The 20,390-nt window shown below is 33.9% G+C and overlaps 1 protein-coding gene across 1 annotated transcript in view; it reads left to right on the top strand.

Annotated features, from left to right (window-relative positions):
- LOC123311927 overlaps positions 1-20,390 on the top strand; it is a 127,286-nt gene that overhangs the window by 56,082 nt on the left and 50,814 nt on the right. Inside the window, exon 2 of the mRNA XM_044896064.1 lies at positions 5,141-5,185. The gene's annotated coding sequence lies outside the window, so the exon portion shown is untranslated. The remainder of the gene's footprint in view (positions 1-5,140; positions 5,186-20,390) is intronic.

Here is a 20,390-nt window from a genome sequence, read left to right as displayed (position 1 = left end):
ATTTATCGATATGCCTAAAATTGCAATCAACTGAGCGACATTGTTCGAAGAAAGAAATTTTTTTCGTGAGCATTATTATCATGACATAAGAAATAATGAAGTTTAGAGTCACTTTCGCTTTCTCTTATTAGGAGATAATGATATGTGCATTATGCGATGGCAAGATCACCATAATAAAACAATTTTCGACCGTTTTTTCAATTATAGTCGATTGAGATACAAGATAAACAATATATACAGGGTGAGTCTTCGACTCGTACAAATATTTCAACAGTAGATTCTTGAGGTCACTTTTTTCCTTTACCATTTGTCCTGAGACGCCTCGGTTTAAAAGATCAGGCTGTTGAAAAAACATACAAAAATGTTATTTCTAGTTCTATCTCACGAACGGTTTTATGGAATGAAATAAATTTCGGAATATAGTTTTTCATTTATTTGATTAATCTTTTTCGAATACCGGATATCACCCACTTCTTTCAGTTTTCTCATTATGAACATTAAGTACCATGAAAATACCAAAAATTCAAAGAGCCCAACTCTTGAAACTAAGTTGTACCCTATCTAATGAAAATGTGAACGTTTGGAAAAATGAAAGTATTCTTCATATTTTCTCGTATAATGTGCCGTTTTCGAGTAATTTGATGTTCAAAAATAAAAAATATCTGTGAAATTCTAAGAATTGGATACTTTGACCGAATACAACTCTCAAAAGATCCATAGCTGTGTAGTGTCACAGATTTAGCTAGTTATATTCTTTTGTTTTTCCAGGAGTGGCTGAGCTCATTATAAAAATTCAAAATGGCTCTATTTTTTTATCAGGGCCGAATGGAAAAAAATGGTATATAAAAAAAGTGTTTCTTTTGACCTCAAGAATCTACTGTTTGAATATTTGTACGAGTACAAGACTTACCCGCCTTTATAATCTACAGGGTAAGTCAAAAGTGCTCGATCGGTCAATATCTCTTAAAAATTTTGGCTATATATAGGAGAATGATTCAAGTTTGGCGAAATCGACTCTACTTAGCGCATAAGTAAAATTATTTTTGGCTTATAGGATGGTCCGAAAGTGAGGAAATTCAATACCAACCTGCTTTTCCAAATGAAAATACCCAATTTCCATATCATATTCGGAAACACTGATTTCGAAATACCCCAATTGGCATAATTTATCTATGTGTTTTTGACATAGGCCACTTTTTCCGAAAAATTTCATTTCTATGAAAGATAGTTTTAACCAGAGACCAGATCTTGAAAACCGTTCGAAATAAATGTATGATTTTTTTATTGAATGCCCGAAGAGTTTTTAACTCTTCATTTTTTGGAATCACTATACAGCCCAATAAACACAGATACGTGGAAGTAACGTTGAGTTCTTCAAGTAACGCTACGTTGAGAAACCGGCAAAATGTCGTTAGGAAATACGTTTCGTTCTAGTGGTACAGTAACATAGAGGACAATGTTTTCGGAATGGAAATTCTACGAGAATATAACGTTGCCATTCGATTGAAATAATGTTGCAACAATACGAAATTCAAATGTTGATTCTAAAATAAATATTTATTTTTTTTCTGCCCAGCATCCACTAGTCTTGTAATAGTTCCCATTAGCCAACATTATATCTTTTCCCATACTAGGTTAATCGAGACAACCGCAAACATCCATCACCGACGGGATTCGAACCTGCTACCTCTGGCGTCCTACCCTACATCGCTGCCAACGAGACCACTGCACCCTATAGTTTTTATTGTAGTAGTAGTGAATATTCCATTAGCTTAAGGCTTCGAAGTTCATAACATTATATTTACAATATGTCTACATCAACAGTCATCCGCTCAATACATATTCTTTATTACCATTACCAGTCTCTTGAATTGATTCAAATTATAAGCAGATCTCATAACTAATGGTAACTGGTAGAACATACTCAATCCAATATAAAAAAGTGATCGCTATTGCTCTTACAATGCCAAATACAGGACCCTCATTTTTTTTCGATATATACTACTTGGCAAGACAAGGAAACGTTCTGTAATAGTGGCTACAAGAAGGGGATGTTCGTTGCTTTTAATAGAATATACTTTGAGAAAACACCACATATCCACGTTTCATATTCGTGACTGCAGTAACGAGTTGTTGAATGATTTCGTATACAACGTTGATGTAATGTTATTTATTTCCTATTGAATATACGTTGGGGAAGTACGCTAAAGAAACGTTACTTATTGGTGACTACAGTAACGCGTTGTTGAATGATTTCGTATACAACGTTGATGTAATGTTATTTATTTCCTATTGAATATACGTTGAGGTAGTACGCTAAAGAAATGTTACATATTGGTGACTACAGTAACGAGTTGTTGAATGGTATCGTATTCAACGTTAATTCGATGTTTCTCACTTCCTATTGAATACACGTTGAGGGTGCACTAAAATAACAACGTTTCATGTTAGTGGATTCAGTAACCAGCTTGATCATAAACGTTGATTATATGTGAAATCAACCTATGGTGGAATTTAGGTTTCGAAATAACGTTACAAAATTCAACGAGTAACCTTGAATCAACGCCTCCCACCACATATAAACGTATAATACACGTGTGTGTGTTTATTGGGAGGTGGCCCGAATGAAATGGTGATATAATACAAGAACCAAAATATACTTGTTGACAATATTCGTTAGGTGACTGAATCATTTATGAAATTCGATCAGGAATTAAGTTTCTTCTTGAGGTTCTTATGTGAGATTCTAAGGATGAATGCAAGGTTGTATTCTATATTTTATAAATATTTAAAATACCTAAGAGATCCCTGAAAAACTATCAACCTAGTGGGAGGGTTATCTACTTCTATACCTTTTCAAGTTCAAATTGACATTAATCATTAGCAAATTGGCAATAATCAATTTCAATCTGGCATTAGTCAATTGCAAATTGACAATAAACAAAATCAAATTGGCAATTCTAAATTCGAATTCTCGATTGGAATAAAATGCATCTGATGAAAAAATTCCATTGAATGATATACCTAGTAAAAAACGTGATAATTAATTAAGAGCATTCGGGAACGAATTTTCTCAAAAAGTTATATCTTGCATATCCAATGCAGAAGCAATAAATCTTTGGATGAGCGATGAATTTTGCAACAAAACAAGCATTACCTTGTCAATATTAACATGAACGATAATCTCTAATCTCTGGATTCTACCATTCCGTTTCATTCATCCTTTTCAAGGAGAAGAAGACAGAGAAAAGAAGATAGAAAGGTGGGTTAATCTGTGTGATCAACTGATTCAGTTCCATTCGAACTTTAATGTTCGAATTTTACAGCTTCAATTTTATTTTTTTTATTGTCAATTTGAAATTGATAAATGCCAGTTTGAACTTGATTAATGCCAATTTGCTTCTGATTAATACAAGTTTGAAATTCATGTTATCGATTTGATTTTGACTAATGTCATTTTGATTTTGATTAGCGGCAATTTGAACTTGAAAAGGTTTAGTCATCATAGGTTTCAAATTATCACCTCTAAATTTGATTTTTCTGTTTAGATATGATTTCCGCTGGGTCATTATGCGATGATGTCTTGACAATATTCAATTCTTCAATCTAAATCTTCCTTATCATTGAAACACCTTTTCACCTTTGAAATTCGAAACGATGGGAGAAATACCATTATCATCTTCCTGTTATGGGCAAAACCTCCATTATTCGTTCGAAGATTCAATTCCGCATTTTTCGAGTGGGCACCTTGACCTACTTCACATGTTCCCCGACTGAACATCGCCTCATTACGATTCTCAGACCATACAAGAAATAACAGTTACGCGAAGTTACGATTTCTGCCTCATGTGAATGTCAGTCGCGAACATCTATAATAATTTCGATACCGAAAGTTGAATGGTGAGGAATGCACCTGACGGGATTGAATTTGGTCACATCTGAGGTCACTCAACGGCGGGCGTGTGCCGAGGGCAAATAATAAGGTCTTATACAATGCAATCGTGAAGACAGTTGTTTTTTTCAGTTGTTGGTTAGACTGGATTAGTTTATCAAACTTGAATCAACTCGTCCCATCTAACTATCTTTGTTACAGGGATATTGAAGGAAAAGACGGTAAAAAGAGATGAGTTGCCCTCATATCACAATAACCTACATTCCGAAAATTCATAAATTGAACTAGAATTATAACCTCAAATGCCAACTGAATTTCAAGACAATAACATACTTCGCCTGTGTTTGCCACATTTGACAATGGGATGGCGCTGAAAACGTACTGTCAATACAGTGACTAACAACTTGTTAGAGGACCAGTTGTAGAAGAGTCCATTAAAATTTGATGCCCCATCAAAAATTGAAACTGTCATTTTTGAAGGGAAAACTGTAGAATTAACAGTTGGTCCAGTTGCGAAAAGTCCGATGAAATTTAATAATTCATCAAAATGTTAATCCTACATTTTTCCCCTCAAAAATGACATTTTTAAATTTTGATGGGGCATCAAATCTTAATGGACTTTCCTGCAACTATCAATACAGAAAAACTATTTAATAACAGTTTTCTCTTTTATAATTATTGAAGAACCACACTTAAAAAAAACCTGACAGAGGTTTACAATACTTTGTATGTTAGCCTGACAGTATAGTTTATTTATGGTTTTTTTATGATTTCCTTATGATATGATCTCTTTATGACACAATATACAAATTGATTAATGAACGAACAAAAGACTCACAGCAGATTACATGAAACTTTGACTGGCCATTCAACAATTTCACAGTCACTCGATTCCCAAAACGAAACATTTGCATTTCTGAATATATGGAAGTAGCAGCAATTGAGAATCATTGACTGGAAGTATAAAGGTCATAATTTCCCATATATGGGCCGTTCATGCCGTTCATGTTCATGCATACAACAGTTGACTTGCAGTAAAATGTCATCTTTCTTCTCTAATTTTAATCCTGGAAATATCATTATGTCGTAGATCATCAGAAAAATTGATACACAGTTTTCTTATCCTACTCGAGGGACATGAATGACTTCTGGGTATCGCTGTATGTACATACATTGTCTTTATCGTGTAAAATTTCCGAGTTTATAGTTACATAATATCTCTAATGATATTTTTTTTTTTCATTTCAGCACTAAACGGAAACATGTAAACTGAAGATAGAATCCATTTACCCGGTGAGTAGACAGCTTGTTGAGTTCTTAATGATCAACATTCAAAATCATCTTCCTGCACAAAGACCCCACTAATCACCAGCTATCATAGTTTCAACCGTCCCATCATTGCATTGCGTTATTACTACATCCGTCTTGTAATAGTGATTACCATTTGAATATCATTGTAAGAATGCGATACCTATAACTTTTTTTTAAGAAACAATGATTATCGAGTGAAGACTCGTTGTATAAATTGTAATGTTGCTTTGCCCTTCGGTCTCAAAATTTTTTAGCGAAAAATAGATTCAAAAAGGGAGGTAATCAAAATATAGGGAGAGTCTTCGACGCGTACAAAAATTTCAACAGTAGTTTCTTGAGGTCAAAAGAAATACTAGCTTCCTTTACAAGTTTTTCCGAATCGGCTCGGTTCAAAAGATACAGGCTGTCGAAAAACCATAAAAAATTTCAGTTCGATCTCACAAACAGTTTCATCCAATAAAATGAATTTCGGAATATAATTTTTCTTTTATTTGATTAATCTTTTTCGAACACAAGATATGACCCACTTCTTCTAGTTTTCTCATTAGGACTATTACGTACCATAAAAATACCAAAAATTCAAAACCCAACTATTGAAACTAAGTTGGACGCACCCTAACGATTATTTGGTTTTGGAAAATGAAAGTATACTTCATATTTTCTTGTATAATGCGCCGTTTTCGAGCAATTTGATGTCAAAATTAAAAAGTATCTGCGACATTTAAGAAATTGGGTACTTTGGCTGATTACAACTCTGGTTTATATGGGGTTTAACATTTTTGTGGTTTTTGTCATATCCAGACAAAGAGTGTGTTATCAGAAGAATCATGAACGATTATTCTCTGATCCAGCATTGCAAATTGAAATTCCATTGAGTTAGTATACATGTAATTTAAACACACACACATTGTTAAACACACTTTTTTATATTCCGATTGAAAATATTCTGGAAATTTGAGTCACTCGGCCCTTACTCTATTAAAAAACCTCAGAATTCAACTTTGGATGATTGGATGTAAAAGAGTTGGAGAAGCTTCATCAAAACATACAAAACGAAAAAATTTATGGGTGGGTAGGGTCTAGTGACAATCAATTTTCTGACGAGCTTGCAGGGAACGAGTTCATTTCAACATTTTAGTACGTGTCAAACTAAATGGCGTTGTAAGAAGTTCGATTCTTCTCTTCAAACCCAAGATTCCCCACTTATTCTGTTGTAGTTGTTAAGGTAATAATCAGGCAAGTGGGGCAATTGACCTCTCACGAAATGAACAATGAGTTCCTGACCTGCCAGTTCAAACTTCTTAGTTAATTGGTTTGAATCTGTCCATTAACGGTGCCTTTTCTATCATCGAAAAACGTCTTTATTACTCACACAGTTTCCTATTTTTTATTGTTCGAGTGTGAGTTACTTACGATACAATGTACCCTTTTAGGAGATGTTTGTTTGAATGAATGGCAATTTTTCTGTTGAATTTGCCCTTAAAAAACATGGCATATCGATAGCTGCGATGGATATTGAATTCTTATTGTCGGAAGATGAATAGTTCTTAATAATACGAGGATGTATTGATATCTAGTTAGCCTAGATCAGTTCCATGCATGAAAAAAATATTGCGTTACCATAGCCACGAACAATAACTCATTAGATGTATCAGTGTGAAGTTTGAGGTTAAAAAAGAAAACCAGAGTTACGCAATGAATTGAAAGAAAGAAGATGTCCATCGAAATTGTGAAAATCGAAAAAGTGGAGTATAGAGAAATCATCAAGTACCTGTATTTAAAAGGGTTAAGAGGTAAGCAGATTCACGAAGATATGCTTAGTACCCTTGGTGATCAATGTCCTTCGTATGCGACCGGGAAAAATTGGATATCAAGCAAAAAGAGGTAAATTTTCCATTGAAGATGATAACCGATCGGGAAGGCCAGTTTCTGTATCAATCCCCGAAAATATCGATGCAGTTCATGACATGATTTTATTAGACCATCGAATTGGGATAAAACAGATCTGAAGCACTGAATATTTCATACGAACGCGTTCATCATATAGTTCACGTCGATTTGGACATGAGAAAAATTGCTGCAAAATGGATCCCCAAATGTTGAATGTTGACCAAAAGCGTTCAAGGGTAGAAGCATCGCGTTCGATCTGTGCTCGATTTGAAAACGATGTAGACTTCTTAAACCGAATTGTTACTATGGATGAGACTTGGGTACATTTCTACGATCCAGAAACAAAGCAACAATCGATGAAATGGCCACACTCCGGTTCTCCGAGACCTAAGAAGTTTCGTGTCCAAAAATCTGCTGGAAAAGTTCTTGCTTCAGTTTTTTGGGACTGCCATGGAGTAATCATGATTGATTTTTTGGATAAAGGAAGAACAATAACCGGAGATTACTATTCGACATTACTGACCACTCTACAGGAAAAAATTAAGAGAAAAGACGCGGAAAGCTATCCAAAGGTGTTTTGTTTTTGCAGGACAACGCACCTGCACAAAAATCTCTTATTGCTATGCAAAAAATTCGTGATAAAGAGTTTGAATTAATAGAACACCCCCCTTATTCACCAGATTTGGCTCCACCCAACTATCATCTCTTTCCTCAACTGATAAAAGTTTAAAAGGTTCTAAATTTTCTTCCAATGAAGAGGTAATAGAAGCTGTGGAGGTCTGGCTTGCAGAGCAAGAAGAAACATATTTTCTGATAGGTGTAGACACGTTGCAGGTTGGCTGTAATAAATGATCCAATTAAGATTAGAATATGTTGAGTAATAAAATATTTTGACATTGAAATTTTGTTTGGTTCTATAGTAGGCTAAGAATTTTTCAATATATCCTCGTATATTCATAATTTTACCTATATTCTGACAGAGAGCATATTGAGTATAAAGTATAGGAATACTTTGAAATAAATCGAATTCAAAAATCAATTATTTCCTATATCACATCGTTAAATCGAAAAAAAGTATCCATATCTTTTTTCTTGTTGGTGAAATTTATACTTGTAAGCATAAACCTATTAACAGTTGTTCAAAAATAAATGATGTGTTGAAATTGAGTTTGATGTGCTTAATTTAATTCACTGTTGAGTTCGAATGATGCATTTTAAACAGGTACTTCATCAGAAACTGTTTTTTTGTAGTCCGTTACTTATTTATAGATAATTAATAATTCTCACTAACTACAATCTAAGTTATGGAGAACAAAGTAATGTAATCTTAGTAATTGTTAGACTTATTGGAAACTAAGTAATTTTCTCGTTCGTCAATTATCGTGTTCCAACTGTAAGAGAATATAATCATTATGTACGATTCGATGGACATCCTTCGAAGTGGAACCCATTCAAAAAGTGAGCGAACAACAAAATCATCCAGGCAACATTTCAATTTTATGTTCCAACATAGGTAATTGTTCGCTATTAATTTTGCGGAAAGAGTTTTTCACAAAGAGTGTGCCGCTTTTTCTTGCTTTCATGCGGAGAAGGTAAAACCGTTTAGAAATGAATATTCTAGTATTTTCATCATGAGCTGGAACTTTAGAACTAGGTTTTCGGTTGCTGAATATAAAATTTCCTCTATTCTCTTTGTGGTCACATGGAGGTATCTTTTATTATAGGTAACGTTAATTTTCCACAACTGATCGAAGAGGAGAGGTTTTATACAGGGTGTTCCTAAATTGAACGTACAAACAAAAGGGGAGATTCCTTAAGTGAGTTTAAGAAAAAAAAGTCCCATAAACATGGGGTCGCAAACGTTTCGTTTTCGAGATACAGAGTGTTGAAGTTTGAATTTTTTTCAAGTTTTTTTTCTCATAGTATCTACATTTCACAAGATATTCAACTGAAATTTGGCATAGATATTACATTTTAGAGTTCTCACCACGTGACATGGCAATTTCGATAGAATATCTACAGGGTGATATTTTTTCTGGAACACTGCCACCTGTTCTTCTGCAGAACTTTTTTTTGGTGAACAACTGTTAATTTAAAAAATGTAAAAAGAAGCTTTGTTCTTATACCAAACTTTTCGGCCCCTTGTAGTTTTGTCGTATCTACCAACGATTTCGAGGAAAAAAATTTTGAACGATTCTCTCGAAATTCTCGTAACTATGATAGGAAGGCCAGTTTGTAATCTGTGTTGATTATACGAGTTTATCGAATCTTTATGAATTATCGCTACAGATCAGGAAAATGTCCATAAAAACTGACACTGAATTCATTCACTACAGATTACAAACTGGCCTTCCTATCATAGTTACGAGAATTTCGAGAGAATCGTTCAAACTTTTTTTTCTCGAAATCGTTGGTAGATACGACAAAACTACAAGAGACCGAAAAGTTTAGTATAAGAACAAAGCTTCTTTTTACATTTTTTCAAATTAACAGTTGCTCACCAAAAAAAAGTTCTGCAGAAGAACAGGTGGCAGTGTTCCAGAAAAAATATCACCCTGTAGATCTTCTATCGAAATTGCCATGTCACGTGGTGAGAACTCTTAAATGTAATATCTATGCCAAATTTCAGTTGAATATCTTGTGAAGTGTAGATACTATGAGAAAAAAACTTGAAAAAAATTCAAACTTCAACACTCTGTATCTCGAAAACGAAACGTTTGCGACCCCATGTTTATGGGACTTTTTTTTCTTAAACTCACTTAAGGAATCTCCCCTTTTCGTTTGTACGTTCCATTTAGGAACACCCTGTATATATTATGTTTCACGAGTAAACGGATAAATGAAAACCCTGAAGAGAGGGCATTTAGCTGAGTTCAAAAAAACCTTATATGAATGTCGTAGGTACTCCGTTTACGATATACAGGGGGTTTTCTGAAATTTCTCAAATTTTCGTTCGGCTATAGCTCCTGAAATTCTCGATCGATTCGACTGAAAATTTATATTTAGGTTAATGTTGTTAGTTTCAATGAAACACAACATTAAAATTCGTCAAAATTCAGGACCGGACTCAGTGAGGCTTTATTCGACTTCCAACGCATGGAAAACACCCTGTATATAGTTTTTCGTCATAATTTCAACATTTTCTTTATCTGCATGTATGATTGTCTCGAAATAAATGAATCATTGGGTTACTTCACCTGTGGATCATGTTTTATAAATAATTGTTTTGTGGTCAGGCACCTCTAAGGAATAGAGCACAAATTTTTAATTGCAAGGTTTTCTTCAACAAATGTCCTGAATGTATTCAACAATTAAACCATGTTCGGTCATTCAAAATTGTCATTCACAATGATAATTTGTTGTGTAATTGATAATACCTACACAAATTTGGAAAGAATATTTCTACCTTTGTTCATTATTAATAATCAAGCTCATTATCACTATAAATGACAATTCTGAATAACCAGATATCGTCGTTAAAACCCGAAAAATGTGTAACTCCCAATTTAATCAAAAAAGAGATTTTGATGCCATCCCTTAGCGGTTTTCAACATCTACATGCTCAGCAATTTGCATAGTACCATCGAACAGTTAATTATTTTTCCCGCGCAAAATAGAATAATGTGTATCTCCGTGCTTGAAATTGTTTAAAAGAAATACGTGTACCTTCCTTACACCAGCACGGCGTCAGTGCATATATCCACATCGCATCAGTGGATAACATAAGAAGTAGTAGAAAAATAGTGCTGCTTTGTCGTGAAAACAAAGGTAAATATTAAGGGAGTACGGGTAATAGTAAAAAGTTTTTTGCCTCTCCTGTAAAATCAGCTAAAATGGAGTTACACATTTTTCGGGTTTTAACGACGATATGCTATAAATATCAAAAACAAAAGCGAGCCATATTTCGAGAGCAAGAAGTCAGTTGAACATTTCCAAATCCATTTTTAGGCAAGGCTGTTTTTTCAAGAGGCGTTTGACCAAAAAACAATTGGGGCATACCATAGATTCATTGAATTTGAGGCAATCGTACATGCAGATAACTAAAATATTAAAATTATGATGAAAAACTACACACAGGGTGTTTTTCATGAGTCATGAATTTGAATATAGACACAATGAGTCCGGTCCTGAGTTTATTCACATTTTTGTTTTGTCTCATTGAAAGTAACAACTTCAACCTGATAATAAATTTTCAATAGAATCGATCAAAAATAACAGGAGTTATAGCCAAACAAAAATTCGAGAAATTTTAGAAAAACCCCTGTATATCGGAAATCGAGTACCTATGACACACATATGAGACGTTTTTGAACCCAGCTCAATGCCCTCTATTCACTGTTTTCGTTTGTCCGTTTACTCGTGCTACAACCTGTACAGGGTGGGCAAAATTGGTGATACCTGAATTACAACTTTTTCAAACCAACGAGATAGAGGAAAATGCATGGCACATTACTGTCGTCTTTTTTCGAGAAACTAATAATGCCATCAACTGCATTCCTCTATCTTCTTTTGTTTTCGAGTTATAGTACAAAATTGAAATTTCTACTTTGGTCATTATCTCCGTTTCTGTTTAAGCTAGGATGTTGAAATGAAAACACTTTTTTGATAGCAATCCAGTGGTGTACTATGATTTTTTCCAACAGGTATATTTGCTGAGCTATAACATAAAGATGTATTTTTTCTTATGGAAATAGTAATTTAAAATGACTTAGAAAGACTGAGGGTGATGTATAATATATTTCTGAAACGGTAAAAAAATGGCGGTTCTTTCTAAGTCATTTCAAACTATTGTTTCCATAAGAAAAAACACAACTTTTTGTTATAGCTCAGCAAATAAACCTGTAGGAAAAAATCATCGTACGCCACTGGATTGCTATCAAAAAAGTGTCTGTATAATGTTTTCATTTCAATATCCTAGCACAAACAGGAACGGAGATGATGATCAAAGTTGAAATCGCCCAAATTTCAATTTTGGCCTATAACTCGAAAACAAAAGAAGATAGAGGAATGCAGTTGATGGCATTATTAGTTTCTCGAAAAAAGACGACATGAATGGTACATTCATTTTTCTCTATCTCGTTGGGTTAAGAAGTTGTAGTTCAGGTATCACCAACATATTATATTAACGTGAATATTCCTACAAAAAACTGACACTTAATGATTTGGCAATTCTACAGATTCATTCGTGAGAACATTCTTTACAAAGTAAATTTGCCAGTGTCACCTCGAATGGTGATATTTGGAATTTTCGACAACATCAAAACTGAAAAGGTCGAAGTATTCGGGAATCAAACCTCCAAACTAGCCGACGTTTCGGAAATTATATTTCCATCATCAGGGCACTGAAAATGAGTATACAAAATTTCAAAAGTCTCTCCTTCACGACAGTGAGACAAAAGTACAAAATAATACAGGGATAATAAATAGTTCTCAAAAATTCATCTGAAAATGACGAAAATCTTAAAGACAACAAATCACACAAAATTACAAAACACTACAAAAATAAGGCCACTAGAGTCAAAACCAAAAGCACAGTACAGAGGAGAAGGAGAGGAAAAAAATTATATATGGAAGAATATGTACATATATGTAAACAAATATCAATAATTCAAAAAATAAATAAATAGATTAGATGGTAAAATGACTAGAAAAAGAAAGAATAACAGATCAATTGATACTTATAGGATGAAATTGCTTTTCCCACTGTCATTGAAAAAATAAAAGTATTTATAACATTCATAAAGATCTAAAGAATGGTTTGCTTTCAACGAAGTAGAAATATTGACAACTCATGGAAATCAGGAACATGTGGAGACAAACACAGAGAAATGTTTACATTTTCTTTCTTACTTTCTTCAATAAATTATGGTATATTTTAGAAAGGTGCTGTATGTCAGCTCTGGAATTAGCAGAATCATGAATCTTGATCTGAATCATCTCATGCAACAACCGTTTGCCGAGGAAATGATGCCTCCTCAAAACAACAACATCATCGAAATCAAAGCAATGTCCAGTTGACTCACTGTGGAGAGCTAGTGCAGGTTTGAAGATAGGTAGACTAACTGAACGTTTATGCTCCTCAATTTTGTATACTCATTTTCAGTGCCCTGATGATGGAAATATAATTTCCGAAACGTCGGCTAGTTTGGAGGTTTGATTCCCGAATATTTCGAACTTTCCCACCACCATCCCTATACTAATATCATTGATGTAAGGTCACCAGTTTCCAGATTGGATCAGAACTGAAGACTGAAACTGATAACGTAGGTACCCATAAAATTGCGATTTTCATCTCGAAACTTATCCGAAATCTACAGGGTGAATGAGTTGTAAAATTAGAGATAAAGATTCTCTGTTCCTATGGGAACATTTCGTAGGCAAGCTCTGTAATCTTCATGGAAATCTTCGGCAAGACACATCACGACCTTATGCTAACGTGTAGATAGATGTACTTTTTTGTCTTAGCTTTTCCAATTACACGGCAATCCAACAAATGGGTAAATAATTCGAATCGAACATCAAGGTTGCAACAGTTAGCTATCATTGACGGAATAATGTATTGGTACTGCTATAAAAGGTGAAGGGATATTCTAATAGCGATTCGAGAAGACATTAAGAGAAACTATCCATTCGCATTCTTCCGTCAACCAGGAAAATACAGGCGATTCGTCGGAAAAGAAACGATGAGTTGTTCATTTAGTTGTGGTTCACATTTTCATTCCCATCCAATTCTCATTTGGTTTCTTCTTTCGCCTTTAGGGATACCTAAACGAGAATTACTGAGGATCTTACGCCATTAGAGCAAAAACCGTAGGTAATTTTATACATTTGTAGTTTCTGTCGAAGATTTTGTAACTCCGCAATATACTTTGTTTATGTGTTCAGGTGTTGTTCTCATTCGTACAAAAGTGCCGGAAACGTAGCGATAAACATAAAAGTGAGTAAATTTTGATGTAGATAGATAGTCTCATTTCGGGAGTTTTAATTTTCACCTTGATTTCCAATAGGCTGAAAGGTATGTTAGTGCCTACCTTTCATTAAAACGTTAAATCAGTTTTTTATTATTCAGGAGGAATTTCTGAAACTTCTGAATCGTGAATGATTATCGCAGGACATCATTAAGTCTTTCCTACTATCATGGACAGATGATTTGTCATGATGTAGGTGTCTAAATACCAAGGCTCACCCTTATATTATGATCTGGATGATATTTTCGAAATTACTTTTGTCTGTTTCTACTCAGTTGTTTGCAAGAACAGTCAGTGAAATTGGGCCTAATCAGTAAAGAACGAGCTTGGATTTTCTGATACAATGTGCTGGACTTCTTTGACCATGTTCGAAAACGATCAATATTATATTATACTATACCACCGCTCAACGGAAAACCGATATCACGAATCATCATAAAGCACTTGAAAGATTCACCCAAAATATTGTTCATGGTTTAAACAACGTTTGAAATTTCAGGACAATATTGGGGTCCAGCCCTCTCAGTAATTCACCTGTCTGCATATTCTCTATAAGTAAATATGTGAGGCATTCTGAAAATTTGTAACTACTCAATAGGCTATTTTCCTAAATTTCAAAATATATGTCATTAAAATCCTTATAACTCAAATATATATTTTTAATATTAACATATTGCATTTGGTCTGTATTTACTTACGAAAATTCTGATTTCAGAAGTGCTTTCTTATGAACATTCTACGTCATTTTCACAATCCAGAATGCCACAATGTCAATAATGCTCATAAAAGTTTTCTGATCACCATAGACTCAATAAATATCAAGTTTGGTGATGACAATTGACAATGACACAAAATGTCATCGGTTTTAAGAAAGTATAGACAAAGATTACAAAAAAAATTTGTTGTAATTAAGAATTCTATATCTTCTTAATCTGTTCCAACTTTTTGTGAAATTAAAAAAAAATTACTTGACTTTAGTAAGGCATTTTTACATATTCGAATGTTTACCAAGTTTCGAAGGGTGTATTTATGGAATTTCTGAATTTTGAAGCGAATTTTTTACGTTTTGGATAACTAATGAAAAGGGTTTTCATGAATTATCTTGAATTTGATTTTGGAGTTTTAGGAAACTTACCCATTTGATAAAAGGACCTGAAATTCTGATGAATACTTTTTTCTGTTCATGAATATGCACAGAGTAATAAGACCATAGATCTTCATAGATCCAATAATGGTTGCTATGGTAAGCCGGCCTACTTATAATTCAACAGAGAATCAAAAAGCAGGAAAAACTATTGAATTTTTTCATCGTGTAACATTCATGTGAATAGCGACATATGATACATTTTTGAAATCAGCAAAAAAATTGCAGCAAGTTGAAAGAACTTTCAACTATAGTTCACATTTGAAAAATCAGAAATCCCTGTCGTATCTCGAAAATGACTAGATCAAAAAATGTATTATTCGAATTCCTCATAAAAAAGTGCCTGTAGAATGTAACAACGGATTTCGAATACGAGTTCAAATATGCGAGATATTCAGTTTCATCGAAAATGACAATTTCTCAATTTTCGTTCATATATAACGCAAAACCTATGAACGTTAGGCTGGATCTGTTTTCAGTTTTGGATTAGTCAAGAAAAAAGAGCTAGAGAATGTGTCGTCTGTTTTCTTCTAGCTGCTATAGTTAGTTCTCGAGATCCCTTCAGTAGACAACGAACTTTTCTCATCCTGTACAGGCTGTACTAAAATAACCACAGTTTTCTACGATAAAAAATGTTGTTACTATGTGAATTGCTAGATAATTGAATAGCTAGTAATAAAGTTGTCTAGTTTAAATAAGAGATTTTCATTCTTTCCACGTAGCTGATCTTATAAGCAATGACATTTTTGCAAGACAAGTTTTGTCTGACATTTCAATTATGATTTTCACTAGAAAAATATTGCATCGTATGAATGCATGGTTGAATGCTACCCTATTATTTGCCGTGATTGCTGTATTTGGCTTAGGAACTCGAAAAATGTCAATCACGGAAAGTCGACTGCGTTGAAATATCTCCGCTTCATGGAAAAATGATCACGACTTGTCACAAAGCACTCGACTCAAAACATTCTCTGCGCTTATACAATAATTGGGAAATATTTATCATATCCCGTTCATTCCATCATTATTTGGCAACGGAGAACTTTGAAATGATGTAACTTACAAACTGTCACCAAATTTATGAACTGAATTTGTTACAAAAATACTTGATAGACAAAGCAGAAAGAGTACGTCCCTGGTATCAATATATTCGAGAAAACTCGATCATTTTGGAAACCTTCCAATTGCTCCTATAAATCTTAAGAAAAGGAAAGGGGAGATAGAAGGAGGAACCCATTTTCAACTCCTCCATAGATATCTGAATGCAACTTTCTCGATATCGGTCTTGAAGCCAAACTGTATTTCATGAATGACGCGAAACTTGGCAAATCCCATCGCAGGCGATAAATAACACAATCAACATTTCGCGATGTCGATATATGTGATTTGAATGCAGACACGCCTCGTGATCGGTTTCGTAATTTTCACAATTTCTGAAATTCATCTTTCATAATCTCCTCATGAATTGAAAAATGCTCACGTAAATGGGCAAGAAATCCCAACGATGCGGCGTGCTTAGCCGTTTATGTTATTATTTATATATCGGGATTGCGAGTACCTGTTGCATCTAAAATGGTAATTAATTATGAATTAGTATGTCCCTCGTGGCGGCGCATTGATATTTGCAAAACATTCAAACGCGTTACGTAAATGGTGTCGGTCAGCAAATATGAGTAGGTCGTCTGTTTCATTTTGTATTGATACATATAGGTGACATCAAAATGTGAAATATTGGTGTGGCCGATACTTGGTGGTGAAAATCCATAATTGAACTGAAGAAACTAAATAACCTACGCTGATAATTTCGAGATACAAATCTGACCATGAATTCTTCGTCAATGAGCTAAACCCAATCATTTGAGACTATTTTTGGCTCAAATTCAGAATATCAAACACTTGGGCACAAAATTTGTTCCTAGGAACAAGCTCCCAAAAATTTTGACAGCCAATGTTATCAAGAGTTTTTTCAAAGGTTTTTCAACAGAAGATAACTCATAAAAATAAACCATTTCACCAAAAATCAACATAAAACTTTCTAAATGACAAACATTTCGTTTTGGCAAAAATAAATTTCAGGAAGTTGCGGAACTCTGCAAGTGCTTTTGAAAAGGAGGTTGTGTCTCCCTTTCTTCTTCTGGTAGTATTTGGAAATGGCTCTTAAAAATTCTTCTGTAATGAAGATTGCTCTAATCAAGAGAGAAGACTGCTACATCTGGCTCAATATTAGATTGAACTATATTGAAAAATAAATTTTCAGTACACTGCAGATAGAAAAGAAAAACTCGTTGCAACATCTATATTAATAGAAGAAGATCTATGGTTTACTTCAAAATGCTTTATTGTTCAAACGATCGCACCAAATTGGACAATTCTTTTTTTGTTGTGTTTATTATTGTTAGGGCAAGGTTTATATAACAAAATATTCCCAAAAAAAATTGTACAGAACAGAAAAAAGGCATTCCTTTTTCTTACGACCAATCGAGCAATCATAGAGTACTTATAGGTTTTCGACATTTGGACAAAAAGTTAAATTATTATCGAGTAAATCGAAAATTTAAAATGATGAGTTCGTTATTATTATCTACCCTAGAAATAATTTAAATGGCAAAACTAGGTTTGCCGGGTCAGCTAGTAATCAATAATGTATCGGAACGAGAGTCATGGGAAGAGTTTGGGCCTGTTCCGATATTGCTGGTTTTACTGGCCAGCAATCGAATAACAATAGAACTCGAACGACTGGGCCAATAGGAATCGTCTCTGAATTACTGACAGTACTGTTCAGGAATATCGGAACAGACGGTATGTGTATGTTCTTCAATGGGATGTCTAGACAACCAAAACAAGTTCGTTAGGAATCATGATACAGCGTTCCCTGATAAATAATTTGAAATAACTGGAAAAATACTTCCTGAATCGTGGAATGAGTAAATCTATTTTGAGAGGATCACCTTGGTTGAAAGATGGGAAAAGTTATGGTTCGTGTGGAACAATACCTGCAGTGTACGCAATAATTGGTTAATTACCTAGATGCAAGACCTCCATGCAAATGATCCAATTCTTCGTCTATCTTCTTATCTCATCCGTTTAATCATGGGAATCCGTGTCTCCCACATTGTTCATCGAATTTGGAACGGGTTACGTGAGTAATAATAACTACGACTAAGATAATGGAAGTTACAGATACCGATTTATTTTTCTTCCTCAATTTTTCGGGCATAACCTACAACGTATAATGATTTGTATTAAACGTAAAGATACAAAATGAAAATAAATAGTTAAGTGTTTTGTATTAGGAACGAATCATTATTTTTCGTTTTTTTCACGGATATGTTAGTTGACTTACGAGGGGGTGCAATGAAGAAATGAGTAATGATTTTTTTTACATATTTTTGTAATTTCTTCAAAACTTCCTATCAAATATAAAATACTTATATGAGTCATGCTGTATGAGTTGTCACATTGGGGACAATTTTTGAAATGAAATCATTAGGTATCATAATATTTGGATGATGATGTATTTCAGTAGGTTGGAGATCTTGCGCGGACATTCAATTAGATATAGGATTTTCTGTCGATTATTATGGAAACTTTTCATTCCTTTCAAGTTTCTTCAATTCAAAAGAAACAGGGATATACCTGCATATTTCAATATGAACTTTCGCATCAGAAGATCTCTTCGAAATGTCAATAAAGTTTTCGACGATTTAATGATTCATAACATTTTATTCGACAGTTTTCACGAGTGGTAGGTACGTGTGGGAAAACGAATAGATTTTGGAGGAGCCATGACAAATATAACACTGAAAGCGTTATTTGTTTAATCTTAAGGGCGCCTCACAGGCCCGCCGTGAGCTGTTTGAACCCCCGTGTGCAATACCGGTTATGACGCCCAATATACAGGACGTCCTCCAAAAATACACTATGTTTTATATGTGATACTAAGGAATTACATAAAAAATTCTCGAATAAAAGTTGTTCTATATAGGGCGAGTCTTTGACTCGTACAAATATTTAAACGGTAAATTCGTGAGGTCAAAAGAAACACTTTTTTCCCTCAAAATTTTTTCTTACTCGGCCTGGTTTAAAAGATTGAGGCTGTTGAAAAACCATGAAAAAATATAGTTTTTCATTTATTTGATTAATGTTTTTAAAACATATCACCCACGTCTTCCAGTTTTCTCATTATGACCATTACGTACCATAAAAATACCAGAAATTCAAAGAACCCAGCTCTTTGAAACTAGGTTGGACGCTATCTAATGAATATTTGAGCATTTTGTAAAATAAAAGTATTCTTCATATTTCGATTGAAATTTATTCTGGGAGGATTCTGCATTCTTAATAAACTTTTTAGGGTTTTCACTCCCAATCTCTGAAACAAAATCAATTAAAAATGAAATCGATTATTTGCTCCTGCGTAAATTCTTGCACTAATTTGTCAGGAGCACATTAACTAGAAAATAGATTTTTCGTCTGATGAAGGAGTCTGATATAGACTCCGAAACGTTACCACTTAAAATTATAATTTCAACGTTATATATTTTCAGTTCATTGTCAGGCAACAATTTTTTCTAGTTAATTTGCTCCTGACAAATTAGTGCAAGAATTTACGCAGGAGCAAATCGTCGATTTCATTTTTAATTGATTTTGTTTCAGAGATTGGGAGTGAAAACCCTAAAAAGTTTATCAAGATATTCTTCATATTGTCTCGTATAATACGCGGTTTTCTGTGAAATTTTAAAAATTGGGTACTTTGGCTGAATACAACTCTGTTCAAATGATCCCCGGATGTGTGGTGTCACAGATTTAGCTACATAATTATTCTTGAGATAATTTTGTTTTTTCAGGGGTTGGCACTGTTCATTATGAAAATTAAAATGACTTTATCTTTTTATCAGGGTCGAATCAGAAAAAAATGGTTTGGGAAAAAGTGTATCTTTTGACCAAAAAAATCTACTGTTAAAATATTTGTACGAGTCAATGACTCACCCTGTATAACTCAGTCTTTAATAATTCAATAATATTTCTATCGAATAGAATATTCTTTCTATGAGAATAACTCCTAATAGTAGATGCGACATAAAAATAGACAAACGAACAAAAAACCCTAGCTTTGTGCTCCTGATTATATATTCATATATGGTTGGCACAAATTGACAAACAATGTTTTCAATTCTGTTATCAA

The sequence above is a fragment of the Coccinella septempunctata genome, chromosome 1 (genome assembly GCF_907165205.1).
Source record: "Coccinella septempunctata chromosome 1, icCocSept1.1, whole genome shotgun sequence".
In the NCBI taxonomy this organism is placed as follows: domain Eukaryota; kingdom Metazoa; phylum Arthropoda; class Insecta; order Coleoptera; family Coccinellidae; genus Coccinella; species Coccinella septempunctata.
Note: the sequence above shows the minus strand (reverse complement) of the source record. Positions and strands in the feature narration are given on the sequence as shown.